Source organism: Leucopleurus acutus, assembly GCF_964270905.1.
Source record: "Leucopleurus acutus genome assembly, chromosome: X".
Taxonomy (NCBI): domain Eukaryota; kingdom Metazoa; phylum Chordata; class Mammalia; order Artiodactyla; family Delphinidae; genus Leucopleurus; species Leucopleurus acutus.
In genome coordinates this window covers 18,193,214-18,209,129 of record NC_139148.1, presented here as the reverse complement: position 1 = coordinate 18,209,129, position 15,916 = coordinate 18,193,214, and the positions used below count along the sequence as shown (strand labels likewise).

Genomic DNA, 15,916 nt, shown 5'->3' with positions numbered 1-15,916 from the left:
ATTTTCAGGTAAAGCCAAATGTGAGCTGCCTTCTAGAATCCACAGATGCCCAGGAAAGAAGACAAACATTCCTCTTTGCCAGCTGATTAAGTACACGATGCTGCTAACTGCATCATATTCAAAACCTCATAACTCCTAACATGTTCCACGGAAGAAGCAGATGTCATCTTGACAGGATTTCTTTGTTTTCTCAATAGATGCTACAAGAGGTGCCTATGCTCTCTAGAGCAGGCAACTTATCAAGAGATCAAGATTATGCACTGTGTTTCATTAATACATTTTATGCAGTCATGCTCATTTCAAACAAAGGTATCTTCTAATTGTTTTTGCCTCTGATCTGATGGGAGCATTATTTTAGAACAATTACATCAATCCAAAAGTTATCTTGAGTATAAAATGTAAAGAGACTAAACAAAGTGCTTCTACCTAAAATGAAGTGTCAGAAACTTCCTGAGTCTGACAGCTTTACCTAGAAATTGAAAATAACATTTTACCTCTTCCCCCCTCTGTAATATCATTTTTCTTTTTAATCAGGAAGGCATTAGATGCCATGGAATTCACAGAAGAATATACAGTAAAACCAGCTGCAAATCTGCCTCATCTTTTTCAGCAGGCAGGTGGCATGTTCAGATGTACCCAATGGGACAATCTCTGACCTGCCCTCACCCTCCCGTTTCTACCAACAAAAGGCCCGCCCTCCCTTTTTTGTGAAACCGCTTTCACTCTGTGAAGCCCTCCCTCTGCAGCACGGAACGCAGTAAGTAAACAGAGGTTTGAATCTGCACATTATTGCAGCCGACAAAATGCACTCCCCAGACTTACTGGGGGCCTGGGCGCCGCTGCTGTGCCCTGAAAGCCACTGGTGCATTTGTGTGGGGCTACGTCTCCCACAGGCTGCTCCAAGCCAATGACTGAGCGCCACGAGGGCACTAACTAAGGGCAGCCCGCTGCTAGGAGACAGGGAATGCCTCTGATGGCCAGTGCTGGCTGGAGGACACCCTGGCAACCTTGCCAAGCCTGTCTGTGACTGCACCAAGGCCTAGGATGCTTCCACCCACCCTCTCACCCCACCCCCTTCCGTCCTGGTCACCCCTGTGCTGTGGTGTGACAGCTCGCTGAGGCTTGCCCAGCTCCCTCTCCATTTTCTTTCATGGGCATTTCTCTTAATAAGAGCCTTGCACATTTTGTTGTTGTTTCGGGGTTTTTTTGGCCGCGCCAGGCGGCTTGCAGGATCTCAGATCCCCGACCAGGGATTGAACCCGTGCGCTTAACAGTGAAAGCGCCGAATCCTAACCACTGGCCACCAGGGAAGTCCCAACCAGATGCTCAGAGGAGAATGGTCTCTCCGCTCTTAAGAAAACCTACTCTCACGTAAACCTGATGAACTTTTCTGGATAGCCTACTATTAAATTCCCTGCTTTTGCTTATTATAATTGTTCTTTATAATTGATTACAACAATAAAAACCTATCTCTTGGTTGCTATTTTTGTAATAATCAGAGAAAATACATACAGTCATCCCATTTACTTACCATGTTTAAACATGACCTAAGACACACTAAATAGGATTACACACCTCCTTTACTTCAGGGTCTCTATGGTGTAGACGGTTTCCCAGAGGAGAGGGGCCTTCAGTCGGCGGCAGTAAGAGGGTGGGAGCAATACAAGGGCTGGTAAACGCCTGAGTAGGTTGGTAACATTCAATCGTGGCACAACCCAACTTCAAAACTCTGCATTCTCATTTCCAGACAACACGGTCCAAACTCCTTGACATGATATATAACTCCATTATGACAGCCAAAGTCCTTGGTAACTGGTCCCACTTACCCTCCTCGTCCCCCCACCTCCTGCCACTTTTCAATGCTACCCTCCAGGCACCTCACTCTTACTAATTCAAATGACATTAGAGGAATAAGAGCTCCTGCCCTGCCTGATCACAATAGTGACAAGATGACTGTGGCGGCAGGGAGGACAGCATTGGTTGGCTAGGGGGAATAAGGGAAGGAAAGTTAGCATCTGAACGTGGCCCAATAGCTATGCATTCTCACCTTGTCTTTTTTTTAAGGCAGCTGATCATCTTGACACAGTATTTTTTTTTATCCTTACAAAAGTAACAGTTTCCCCTGGCTATCAGTCTCCATATTGACAAATACCTGTTTTCCAAATGGTTTTTAGTTAGCAACTCACAGGGCGGCATTTTTTATCACATCCCGTAGGAGAGTAACTAAAATATTCTAATAGTGATTTCCCTAACCAATGTGCAAGAGCTACCTGAACAAAAACTCTTGGTGGGACCTCGTCTTGGACCCTGCCCTAGCCCTGAAACCTGTTCTGGGACGCCACATGCCTACTTATCAAGATTCGGTCTACATAAGACTCTTCCTGTTCTGTTAGAATGTGATATTCCATGTTTCCCCGCTTCCTGACGTCACCACTGCCTCTACTATCTCTACCCTGAGAAGCCATGTCCTATTCTGTACCTCAGTGAGAGACTACTCCTACTTCTTGTCCAATTGCTTCTTGACTTCTCCTTGGGTCTTGGTGACTGTTCATCCCCTCGGTGCCCAGCACACAGGGCACTGTGACACCATTCCAGGCAAATGGCCCCAGATCAGTGTGTGGAATAAGTAGAACCAGGCAGGAATTGCAAGGAGATTGGAGCAAAGGCTATGTTATTGTTCCCAGATCATTTTTCAGCACCATCCCATTCCTTCCATGGAGCCTTATCTAGCAACACTGAGAATATCTCCTGCATCTCTAAGGCTCAAACATCACCCAGGTCATCTGTGAATGAGGGCTCCACATAGGCTGTGGGCCTGGAAAGATAAAAGAATAAAAACATTTTAGAGAAGTATTTATTCACCAGAGCCTTTATCTAAGAAACCTATTTCCTCAAAATGCAATCCATTGAAAGACGGTTCCGTAAGTCTTTAAGAGGTGCTATTATAAAAGAAACTTTACTTCCATGGTCAAATAAGTCTGGAAAACTGTGGCTTAAACAAAGTAATTTTCTTCACTACAGCACTTCTCGGAGCTCTTACTGCACTAATAGGAATTATGGATCAGCAAAAAGGAAATGTAAGATGAAGCTGTTCTCAAACATATTTGGCTATGGAAGCCATGTTTTGTTTTTTCAATGAAGACCTATTGATGTCTTGCATAGCCTAGTGTTCAGAAGATCATGGTTTGGGAAACACTAACCACTATAAAGATAATAGTCTTCAGTCACAGATTACAAAGGGGGGTAAAAATGGTGAAAGACAGTTGCTGAAAGGCCATGTTCCTTCTCTACCCCAAGCGACCCATAAAGTCCTTCCCCACCATGGGAAATTGATATTACTCAGCGTTTCCACACTTCTAGCAATTCAGTTTGGCTAGAGTGACCTTGAGAAAGTTACAAACCTATCTCAGGCACGGTTCCTTCATTTATGACAGCCGGTCATAAAGATGTATCTTCCCACTCTAGTTCCCAAAGCTATAAGAATTAATGGAGCCATTCCTAAGGAGTGATGTGAATTCCTTGGAGAAAGTCTCTATGTAAATACAAGGTCTTGTCATCTTAAATGCTATGGATTTATGCCCTGGACTACACAGTGACAGCCATGCACAAGGGAGCACTCCATTATTTTCAAAGCCACAGAAGTCTGATCAACACATCAGCCTTTCAGCCATTGTCATTTATAAATACCATCCTCCCAAATACTGCCTTTTCACATGACATCCATATTTCTTCCTCTGTGAACTGATAAAATGTGGCAGCAATGTACCCATGAAAGCCAAGACGCTCTAATATTGGGTTGGCCAAAAAGTTCCTTCAGGTTTTTCTGCAACATCTTATGAAAGAACCTGAACGAACTTTTTGGTCAACCCAATAGTTCAGTATTACTACTTCTAAGGGTAGAAAAGGTAAAGGACTTGCAATGTGGGATGCATATATATTACAACATTTACTTCCACAATAGAAGGAGGGGCCAACATAGATAGGGTGAATTAGGTCCTTCATTATTTATGTAAATTGGCCTTTGAGACCTAATGCTTAAGTATTTAATCACATGAAGGGAAAATTGAAGCAAAATTTCAAATTAACTTGGCATAAAAATATATTAATTACATCAATGAACAGAGAATGCTTTGGTGGTGTGGATGTGTGGTATTTGAAATACTGGTTCAAACTGGCTCAGATAATTTTTACTGCAGACCAGTTTTTTTTGTACGTTAAAAAGTGAGCCAGACAAAAGAAGTATAGATAGTAGGGTAATCATAAGCATGAACAAGATGTCTTTTTTTTTTTTTAAGTAACAGCAAGAGCGGTGGAAAACACATGATGTTGACTGACTAATGTAAACTTGGCCAATGTCGTGTTGGTTGTAGGTGACCATGAGCTAAGTGGATATGGAACGTATGACTCAGAGAAAACGACTGGTTACATTCATATTACAATCTTTCAGGGATTCTTGTGCTTTGTACCTAATTTATTCTTGTGTCTTACCTGCCCCAGGGAATCCTTTGTTAGAGTTGAGTTCTTTCTTCTGCATAAATGTATCCTTCCCACCTTGAGACCTGCCATCTCCATTACCACAATCTTTCCTGTGCCCAAAAGTCATTTTATCTCCTAACCTATAACTTTCCTTTTGCCTCCACTCTACCTCAAGAAAAGTTCCTCAATCCTTTGGAGACTAAATGACAACTGAGAAGTAAAACAAAAAACAGAAAAACCTCTCACTGTCCCTTCAGTTTTTCTTAAAAACACTCACTCAGTTTAGACTCCAGGGCAGTTCTTAGACTCTGCCTTGTCACTTCCACACATACCTCATAGTATTGATCTTAATCTAAAATCCCAGAATGCTCCTCTAGAATGAATGTCAGATTAAAACATTCATTCTATTGCTTTCAATTCTCTGAAATATCCCCATTAAATATTTGCACAGCCTGAAAGAGTTGTCAGATGATACAGGTGGAGATGAGCGGTGCTTAGGGAATTTTTAATCTTTTTTTTTAAAGATTCCTCATTTTTTAAAATATTTATTTATTTGGTTGCACTGTGTCTTAGTTGCAGCAGGTGGGCTCCATAGTTGTGGCATGTGAACTCTTAATTGCCGCATGCATGGGGGATCTAGTTCCCTGACCAGGGATCGAACCTGGGCCCCCTGCGTTGGGAGCATGGAGTCTTATCCACTGTGCCACCAGGGAAGTCCCAGGAATTTTTCATCTTAAAGAAATTTCTTGCTGCCCAAAGTAGCTATTTTACATGGCAAAAATCAATAAATCAATCCTCCTATGTCATCATTTAATTCAGTAACTGGTGTAAAAATATCCCATGTGTTGCTATAGAAAACTGAGCCTAGTCCTTTCATTATTTTTAGTTCCTTATGACATGTAGACATAGAGATCTTGACAAAACTTGTGATGGGGCAAGAAGTTCTGTAAGATCTATAAAAACCATTGGCATTCTGAATGTACATGGAAAGAAATGTCTACTTCAATGTAATCAATAATGCTCTGGATTTCCTGCCACATTTTGTGATGATCAGTCATTCATTCAGTATCTGTTGAACACTTACTAGGTAGTGCTGCTGGCACCATGCCAACTGCTCCTTGCAGAATCTACAGCCAAACCACACAGAATGAATCAGGGACCATAAGCTGGTGCCCTGAGCAGTTTCATTTGTTAGGAGATAGACACACACAGAGGCACATATGAATTTTCACGTGAATTACCTTAAAGCAGGGTATGCACTCCCAAGTTTAGCCCCTGACCTACTCTTTCTACTGTATCATATCCAGTAAGGTTAGCCTATTTATGTAATCTCTCTGACCCCATAAGCATTCAGATATACAACCTGCAATTAATTAATAATGGCAAAGTAGTGTGATACCGGCAGAGAAGACGGAAGGGCAGAGAGGTCTCTGGCAACACCCAGAAGGGAGCCAGTCACTTGGCATGAAAAATTTGAAGGAGACCACTCGAAGAAAATAACGTGTCTATCCCCATGACCTCCCAGTACATAATGTTCCTATTCAGTGAAGCTCTATTTATTCCAAAATAATAGAAGCACAATGTTTTGACCTTAATTTCCCAGTTAAACTTATGTTACCTCTTTCAACTTTCAAATCAAAGCTCTTCTACTTCTGACTCCCACTTGTGATGTAGGGAGTGAAAAGGGGTATTGCTCTTATGCAGATAATGAAAAAATAACCAAAATAACTTCAATTTTATGACTTTTTCCAAACCTATCAGACATCTGAAGTCACAGAACAACCAAATGGCAGTGGCACGGATGCAGAGCAACCAGAACTCATACGTTGCTGGTGGGAATGCAAAACTGTAGAGCCAGTTTGGAAGCTAGTCCGACAGTTTCTGACAAAGTTAAACATATACCAACCCTTTGTACCCGCAATCACAGTCCTACATATCTCCCTGAAAGAAATGAAAATTTATGTTCACACAAAACCTATACGTAAACATTTATAGCAGCTTTATGCATAATCACCAAAACTTGAAAAGCCAGATGTCCTTCAACTGCTGAATGGAAAAACCGTGGTACGTTCGTACAATGGAATACCACCCAACGATTAAAAGGAATGTGTATATGTAGGACACCCCAGTCGCAATGTTTACATCTAAACACCCAAATCTTGGTTTCTAAATACCATTCTCCAATAAAAGGAACTAGGGCTCTTTGAAGAACTTGATTCCAGGGCTTTGGCAAGGAAAATACAAGATGAACCTAGAGCATGTTTTTGTACCAGAAAGTAAAGTGCTCCAAAAAATTAGAGAAAAAAAAAAAAAAAAAAAAAGGATGCAGTCATGTTGAAATGGCATAGGAGCCAACCTGAAAGAGCTCCCAATGGCCAAAGTTGGAACAACATGAACAAGAAAATAAATATAGTATTGGAATATAATCCTAAGAATAAATATTTATGAGTCCATGCTGATCAAAACAACTGAATAAAACACTAAACAGGGGAGAAGGGACAGCTCTCTCATAGAGAAGAATTCTAATTAAATAATACAGAAGGAATGAAGAAAATAAAAAATAAACATTACAACACCACATTAGTAATTGCTGCAGGCAAGATCCACCAATGGATGCTTAAATTAGTTTCCAAAAGTTTTAAGTAGAAACAAGATATTTGCTTAGTCTCAAAGCATCTCTCCAAGGACTTCCCTGGTGGCACAGTGGTTAAAAATCCGCCTGCCAATGCAGGGGACACGGGTTTGAGCCCTGGTCTGGGAAGATCCCACATGCCACGGAGCAACTAAGCCCATGTGCCACGACTACTGAGCCTACACTCTAGAGCCCGCGAGCCACAACTACTGAGCCTGCGTGACACAACTAATGAAGCCCACGCGCCTAGAGCCCGTGCTCCACAAGAGAAGCCACCACAATGAGAAGTCCGCGCACCACGACGAAGAGTAGCCCCCACTCGACACTAAAGAAAGCCCACACACAGCAACGAAGACCCAACGCAGCCAAAAATAAAATATAAATAAATAAATTTATTTAATAAAAGTATCTCTCCAAAATATTTAATAATTACAAAAAGAAAAATAGTAAGTTTATAGTCAAGAATCCAGGTAGATGCCACCTGACAGATTAGCCAAGTGATCAAGATTAACATCACCAGTAATACATGTGAGCATCATGTACCCTGTGACATGCTGTACTGAAAAGGGCACATCACCTCTGCGTCCTCCTTCCTGAGAACGCATAGCTTCAATCTAATGAGAAAACATCAAACAAACCCAAATTGAGGGACCTGCTACAAAATGACTCACCAGTGCTCTTCAAAAGTGTCAAGTCATACAAGACAAGAAAACACTGTGGAAATGTCAGATTGAAGGAGACCAAGGACACACAACTAAATGCAATATGGAACCGTGTGTCACGTCCCAGAACAGCAAAAGGATGTTAGGGGGAAAACATGGTGAAATCCAAATAAATTCTTTAGTTTAGCTAATAGCACTGTAACAAGTTTAATTTCTCAGTTTTCATAGTTACTCTATAGTTTGACAAGATGTAATATGAGGGGAAATTGGGTGAAGGGTATATGGGAACTCTGTGCTACTTTTGCAACTTCTCTGTAAGCCTGAAATTATTTCAAAATAAAAAAGTTAAAAAGCAACAATAAAAAAATCAGAGGTGTAATTCTTAAGCTCCTGTGACTGTCTTTTCCAACAATGGCCCCACTCACTCTTCCAGAACCTTGACACTCCCTCATCAAGAGATGCATTCTATTTACCCTCCCCTTCAACTGGGGACTTTAAAGTCCTGGGCAGGACTTTATTACAACTAAAATAAATAGAAGAGACACTGCATGACTTCTGAATCTAGGTCGTAAAAGGTGTTGCAGATTCTACGTGGCTCTCTCTCTAGATACTCACCCTTGGAACCCAGCCACCATTTGGCGAGGAAGACCAGGCCACATGAAGAAGTCACAAGTATACGTTTCAGATGAAAGCCCCAGCTATGAGCTAAGCCAACAGCCAGACCTGTGAGAATGCCTTCAGATTATTCCAGCCCAACGCCTTCAAGCTGTCCCATCAGTCACTGAGTGGAACAGAGAAACGCTGTCCCCACTGAGCCCTGCCCAAACTGCAGAGCTGTGAGCATAATTATTGGTGTTATTGTTGTTACTGTATTAAGCTACTAAGGCTTGGGGTGATTGGTTTGCAGCAAAAGAAAACTGGAACAGCTGCCCTAAATTGACATGATTAATTGCTATTGGAAGATACTGGGTTTTACATCCACTTCATCCCTTAAAAAAAAGCTTTACTCACGATGGTAAAAAGAGAACTCGTAACTGGTGATTTTGGTAGCACTTTTTGCCGTTTTGTTTTTGCAAATTGATCTCTTTCCGAAAGAGATCAATATGACATTAAGTTATTAAGACAGAGCCTAAGGGTGTATTAGACTTGTGTTTTGCTAGGTCTCATTCTAAGCACATCCATATTAATGTCTACCTATTCACTTTCAGAAATAAGTCATCCCCTCTGTCAGTTACTAAGGAGCAATCTGTGCCCTAAACTCGCCCTTTGAGTTCAAATCTCTTGCCTTCTAAGTAGAGCTGGGACCACACAAATAACCGTCATTTACCTGCAAAGGTATGTTTTAATGGTCTTCAATTGGATTTTTTCTTATGTTTGTCAACTTCCACACTAAGAATTATGTTGAAAGTAGAAAAGCAAGACACATCATCTTACCAGTGAAACATGCTTATATCAAAGATACCAAATAATAGGTCAATAACCATCTTAGGACTATTTGAGAACCTCTTTTCCTTACAAACTTCCTAAGTCTTAATTTTCACAATTAAGCTAAGTTACTACCTTGATCTTAAAGAAATTACAAAATATATTATACCATCTTTGAGATAATAACGTGGAGAAAATAAAACAGGGAATTATCAATGCTTATTTTTCTTCCTGATATAATTAAGGAACAGACTAATATTCTAGGGATGTACATTACAAAATTATTTTGCTCTTATCTATTAGATTAAAGTGAAGCATGTTTCAACTTACCTTCTTTGAAGTCGCTCTTCCATCTGAGCTCACATCAATCTCTTGCTTTTTTCTACTTTGAGAGCGAGGAAAACAGCATCAAAAAAGAAAGATGGCGTTTTAAATCAGAAACACCTGAGTTTGAATCTGGGTTCTCTGTCAAGTACTTGCTACGTCAGTGGTTCTCAAAATTTTAACTTGCATCAAAATCACCTGGAAGGCTTGTTAAAACACAGATTACTTGCGGCCCAGCCCAAAGGTTTTGATTCAGTATGTGTGGGATGGGGTGTGAAATCTGTATGTCTTACGAGTTTCCAGATGATGCTGAATTGTACACATGTGAACAAATTACTCCTTGGTTTGAATCTCAGATGCTGCGGCTGAAAAAAAATTAGAAAGTTTCTACCTACACCATAAATATTCACTTCCTTTCCCTATATTAGTCAATACCCATGATACAGGTTCAGCGTCCCTTTCCACAGTTCTGAAACCCAAACATTTCAGAAAACACAACTTTTTCTTTTAGGTTTGGTTTAAATTCGTTTGGCAACAAACCTGGTCTATTAACAGTCTTCATTTATTATTTATTGTTTTTACTTTATATCTCTTTATTATATGTATAGTTTGGTTATTGGGTGCTGTGGCCCTACCCCACTAGAATTGTTCTGTATTATATAGGCTACAAACTATACTACCTTTCTAGAATGAGGGAAAATGTATGAATCCTGAAGTCCTGGCTCTAAATGTTTTGGATAAGAAACTGGCGACCTGTCTTTAGCACTTTAACATATTTATATATTTTCTTTGATTTATTTAGCTATTTTCAGCTTTCTCAACTTGATTATAAATCCCTCAAGAGCAGAATCATGTCTTGCGTGGCAACCCTCACACCACCTACTACACACTGAACATGAAGTATGTGCTAAATAAATAACCACTGGTTTGAATTTATTGACCCTAATAAGATTTGAGTAGAAGACTGACATGATTCCATAGTATGAGATTCAAAAAGGAAAGATGAATCAAAAACATTGCAGGGTTCTCAAAACTGCAGTTCTGACTATAATCCCCATAATCCCAAATGATTCTGACAAGAAGAAAATGTGACAGTGACATTTCTGCTCTTCTTTGCACTTGTCACACATCGTATCTAAAGTATTGAAATCGGGCCATGTTTCTGCTCACCTTCTTAAGGACCTGTGCCCTATTAACTCCCATATTTCTATGTGACCTCGCTGTTCTAATGGCTCCTTTCCACAAGCCTTTGCCTTTGCTCAAAACTGTTGCATCTTTAAAAATGAAAGAGAAAGAAAGCATGTTATGCACAGAGGAACAAAGGTGTTGTTACTTGAGGTGTATTATCCATGAGAAGGTGACAAATTCCATTTGTGATCCAGGAAACAAAAGTGAGGTTGGCAAGCAGGGTAAGGACAGTCAACAGGATCCACTTAAAGAAGCTTGCAAAGATGCTGCAAGGGCCAGAGAGCTCATTCAGAAGGCAAACTTTGATGGGAAACTAGATACCAGGCACCTGGATCATCAGTGGGACCATACGGCAAAACCTGTCCAGCCCGGTTTGCTTTATTTGTCAGTACATACGTAGAGATTTTTGGTCTTAAGGTCACGACTCTTTTAGCAATCCCTCTAACACTATATCCCCACATCCAGAAAAGTCCTCTTGAATCTAAAAGCCCAAATAATGAAAAAAGCAGCACTATTCACATGCCAAAATGGTGACACAGAGCGGCCGGAGGGCACGGAAGCAGGATCGTGGGGCCGGGCCGGGGCCGCACCGGAGATGGCGCCGCCGGTGGGCGACGCAGCTGCGGCCTCGGACCCCAGCTGGGCCGCGGTGCTCCTGGCCGTCCTTGCCACGGTGAGGCCGTTGGGCGCAGGGTCGGAGCGACCAGGGCGCTTCCGGCTGGAGCTGCTTGGCGCGGGGCCCGGGGCGGTCAGTTTGGAGCGGCCCTGGGAGTCAGTCTCCTACACCGTCCGAGGCCCCATCCAGCATGAGCTGCAGCCTCCACCAGGAGGGCCTGGGACTCTCAGCCTGCACTTCGCCAACCCTCAGGAAGCTTAGCGGTGGGCAGCCCTGGTTCGAGGTGCCACCGTGGAAGGACAGAATGAGGAACTAGCAGGGCACCTGACCCGGGCCAGAGAGGGTGGGGATGAGAAGCGGGCAGCCCAAGCGGCAGCCATCCTGGCCCAGCATCATGTGGCCCTCAGCATCCAGCTGCTGGAGGCCTGCTTCCCTCCCGGCCCCATCAGACTACACGGCACAGCTGAAGATGCTGCATCCTCTGCCCATGTCTCGCTGCCGGTCCACCCCCACTGCACCATTTGGGCCCTCCAGGAGCAGATATTCTCGGAGTTCGGCTTCCCACCGGCTGTGCAGCGCTGGGTCATCGGGAGGTGCCTGCGTGTCCCTGGATACAGCCTTGCTTTCTATGGGGGCCGGCGGGACCGGGACTCTGAGCCCCCCCGAGAAGCCCCAGGACACAATCCTCAGCGCCCGCAGAAGACGGATGAGGAACTAGGCCGCCTTTTTCCTTAGTCACTGGGGCTGCCCCAAGCCCCTCAGCCAGCTGGCTCCAGCCTCCCCAATGCCCTTCAGCACGGCTGGCCCTGCCCTTCCTGCACCTTCACTAGTGCCCCAAAGCTGACCCGGCTGTGAGATGTGCAGCACCCAGAGGCCCTGGGCTTGGGAGCCCCGTCCCACAGCCTCCACCCAGCAGCTACCAAAGGCCACAAGGAGAGACGATGGCCCTTCCCTTCCAAGCCCAAGGTCCCTAGAGCCCCTGCTGAACCTCTCAGGGAACCTCTGCTGACCACTCATGGGAGACAAAGCCGGAGCTGCAGGGGAGAGGCGGTGAGCTGGAGTCATTAAATACACTTCTGATCAAGAATTTCACAGGCCATTGCTTCGGCTGGACCACACAGAACCTCCCCTCCAGATATACGAAGTGCATCAGTGGGTTTTCAAATTAACACTTACTGAAATTTGAAACCTCTTCTTTTTCTTAATTGTTCCTGGTACTATCTATTGACCTTCAGAGCTGGTATTCTGGGTAATACACATGTGATTGCAAAGGCAAGAAAATAAGAGAATAGAGCCATGGAAAGAGATTGAGACAGAGAGAGAAGGGGGCGGGGAGAAGGAGAAGATACAGAAAAGATTAGGATTAGCTATAGGAAATCACCAATACTCTCTCCTTTTTTAATGTATGAAAATGGAGATTTCGTATAGTTCAACTTAAACATAAATACCTACTCCCACATTTTTATAAGAAAATAAAAAAGAGAAAGAAACGAGAGGCAATATACATAAGGATGATCTACACGTATACGGGCCCTGCATCTCCACACTGCTGACTCTTCATCCACTTTCGGAGACGAAAACCCAGCTGCCATTGTGTGACGGGTCATGATTTAGAGAATCACAAAAAAGGAACGCAGGCTTAAAAAGAGCCACATCGGCTTCCCTGGTGGCGCAGCGGTTGAGAGTCTGCCTGCCGATGCAGAGCACACGGGTTCGTGCCCCGGTCCGGGAAGATCCCACATGCCGCAGAGCGGCTGGGCCCGTGAGCCATGGCCGCTGAGCCTGCGCGTCCAGAGCCTGTGCTCCGCAACGGGAGAGGCCACAGCGGTGAAGGGCCTGCCACAGGTTAGACCCATGTCTTCAGAGTTGCTACTCTCCTTTTAGATACTTAACTCAGACTGCTGATGGCCCCCTTTCTTGGAGACTGTGCTAAAATCCACCACTGCGATCCGGAGCATTTGCTCTTAGTGCCGGCTTCCCTGCAAAAGGCCCGGGCCTCCCCTGCGATATCAGTCTGAGTGGCCAGGTGCCCACGGACTGATAAAAGCACACACTTCCCTTCCTATTTCTTTCTTTGTTTCCTGGGTGAGGCTAGACTGCTTCCAATTTTGCCACTTGACAATTTGGCTTCTGTCAGAGTCAGTGTCTCTCACCTCAGGGAGAGGGAAACGAGGAAAGGAAATGGCAATAACTTCTTTCTTCTATTTTTCCTCCAAAAGCGTCTTTTTCTGACACTCCACTTTGAGTTAGTTGAAAACTGGATCCTCGCCAGGGCTCAGTATGAGGAATGTGTTGTCATCGCCTGGGAGAATAAATCGGGCAGGACTCCTCAACTCTAGCAGACTGTGGCACTTACCTGGGGTAGCTGTTTTCAAGCACACGTTCCCAGGCCCCTACTCAATCAGAATCCCCCAGCATCTGTCTTTTTAAAAACATCTTTATTGCAGTATAATTGCGTTACAATGGTGTGTCAGTTTCTGCTTTATAACAAAGTGAATCAGCTATACATATACATATATCCCCATATCTCCTCCCTCTCGCGTCTCCCTCTCTCCCACCCTCCCTATCCCACCCGTCTAGGTGGTCACAAAGTACTGAGCTGATCTCCCTGTGCTATGCGGCTGCTTCCCACTAGCTATCTATTTTACATTTGGTAGTGTATATATGTCCATGCCACTCTCTTTGTCCCAGCTTACCCTTCTCCCTCCCCGTGTCCTCAAGTCCGTTCTCTACATCTGCGTCTTTATTCCTGTCCTGCTCCTAGGTTCTTCAGAAGCATTTTTTTTATAAGATTCAATATATATGTGTTAGCATACAGTATCTGTTTTTCTCTTTGACTTACTTCATGCTATGACAGACTGGGTCCAACCACCTCACTACAAATAACTCAATTTCATTTCTTTTTATGGCTGAGTAATATTCCATTGTATATATGTGCCACATCTTCTTTATCCATATTCATCTGTTGATGGACACTTACGTTGCTTCCAAGTCCTGGCTATTGTAAAAAGTGCTGCAATGAACATTGTGGTACATGACTCTTTTTGAATTATGGCCTTCTCAGGGTATATGCCCAGTAGTGGGACTGCTGGGTCGTATGCTAGTTCTATTCTTAGTTTTTTAAAGGACCTCCATACTGTTCTCCACAGTGGCTGTATCAATTTACCTTCCCACCAACAGTGCAAGAGGGTTCCCTTTTCTCCACACCCTGTCCAGCATTTATTGTTTGTAGATTTTTTGATGATGGCCATTCTGACCGGTGTGAGGTGATATCTCACTGTAGTTTTGATTTCCATTTCTCTAATAATTAGTGATGTTGAGCATCCTTTCATGTGTTTGTTGGCAATCTGTATATCTTCTTTGGAGAAATGTCTATTTAGGTCTTCTGCCCATTTTTGGATTGGGTTGTTGGTTTTTTTGATATTGAGCTGCTTGTAAATTGTGGAGATTAATCCTTTGTCAGTTGCTTCATTTACAAATATTTTCTCCCATTCTGAGGCTTGTCTTTCAGTCTTGTTCATGGTTTCCTTTGCTGTGCAAAAGATTTTAAGTTTCATTAGGTCCCATTTGTTTATTTTTGTTTTTATTTCCCTTTCCCTAGGAGGTGGGTCAAAAAGGATCTTGCTGTGATTTATGTCATAGAGTGTTCTGCCTATATTTTCCTCTAAGAGTTTTATAGTGTCTGGCCTTACATTTAGGTCTTTAATCCATTTTGAGTTTATTTTTGTGTATGGTGTTAGGGAGTGTTCTAATTTCGTTCTTTTACATGTAGCTGTCCAGTTTTCCCAGCACCACTTATTGAAGAGGCTGTCTTTGCTCCTTTGTATATTCTGGCCTCCTTTATCATAGATTAGGTGACCATAAGTGCATGAGTTTATCTCTGGGCTCTCTATCCTGTTCCATTGATCTATATTTGTGTTTTTGTGCCAGTACCATACACTCTTGATTACTGTAGCCCTGTAGTGTAGTCTAAAGTAAGGGAGCCTGATTCCTCAAGCCCCATTTTTGTTGTTTTTTTTTTTTCAAGACTGCTTTTGCTATTTGAGGTCTTTCATGTTTCCATACAGATTGTAAAATTTTTTGTTCTAGTTCTGTGAAAAATGCCACTGGTAATTTGATAGGGATTGCATTGAATCTGTAGATTGCTTTGGGTAGTAGAGTCATTTTCACAATGTTGATTCTTCCAATCCAAGAACATGGTATCTCTCCATCTGTTAGTATCATCTTTAATTTCGTTCATCAGTGTCTTACAGTTTTTTGCATACAGGTCTTTTGATTCCTTAGGTAGGTTTATTCCTAGGTATTTTATTCTTTTTGTTGCGATGGTAAATGGGAGTGTTTCCTTAATTTCTCCTTCAGATTTTTCATCATTAGTGTATAGGAATGCAAGAGACTTCTGTGCATTAATTTTGTATCCTGCAACTTTACCAAATTCATTGATTAGCTCTAGTAGTTTTCTGGTGGCATCTTTAGGATTCTCTATGTATAGTATCATGTCATCTGCAGTGACAGTTTTACTTCTTCTTTTCCAATTTGTATTCCTTTTTTGTCTTTTTCTTCTCTGATAGCTGTGGCTAGGACTTCCAAAACTAT

The 15,916-nt window shown here is 42.7% G+C and overlaps 1 pseudogene across 1 annotated transcript; it reads left to right on the top strand.

Annotated features, from left to right (window-relative positions):
- Positions 1-11,287: 11,287 nt before the first annotated feature.
- LOC309977823 (sharpin-like) lies at positions 11,288-12,404 on the top strand (annotated as a pseudogene). The gene has a single exon. The product of its transcript is annotated as a sharpin-like (transcript).
- The last annotated feature ends 3,512 nt before the right edge of the window (positions 12,405-15,916 follow it).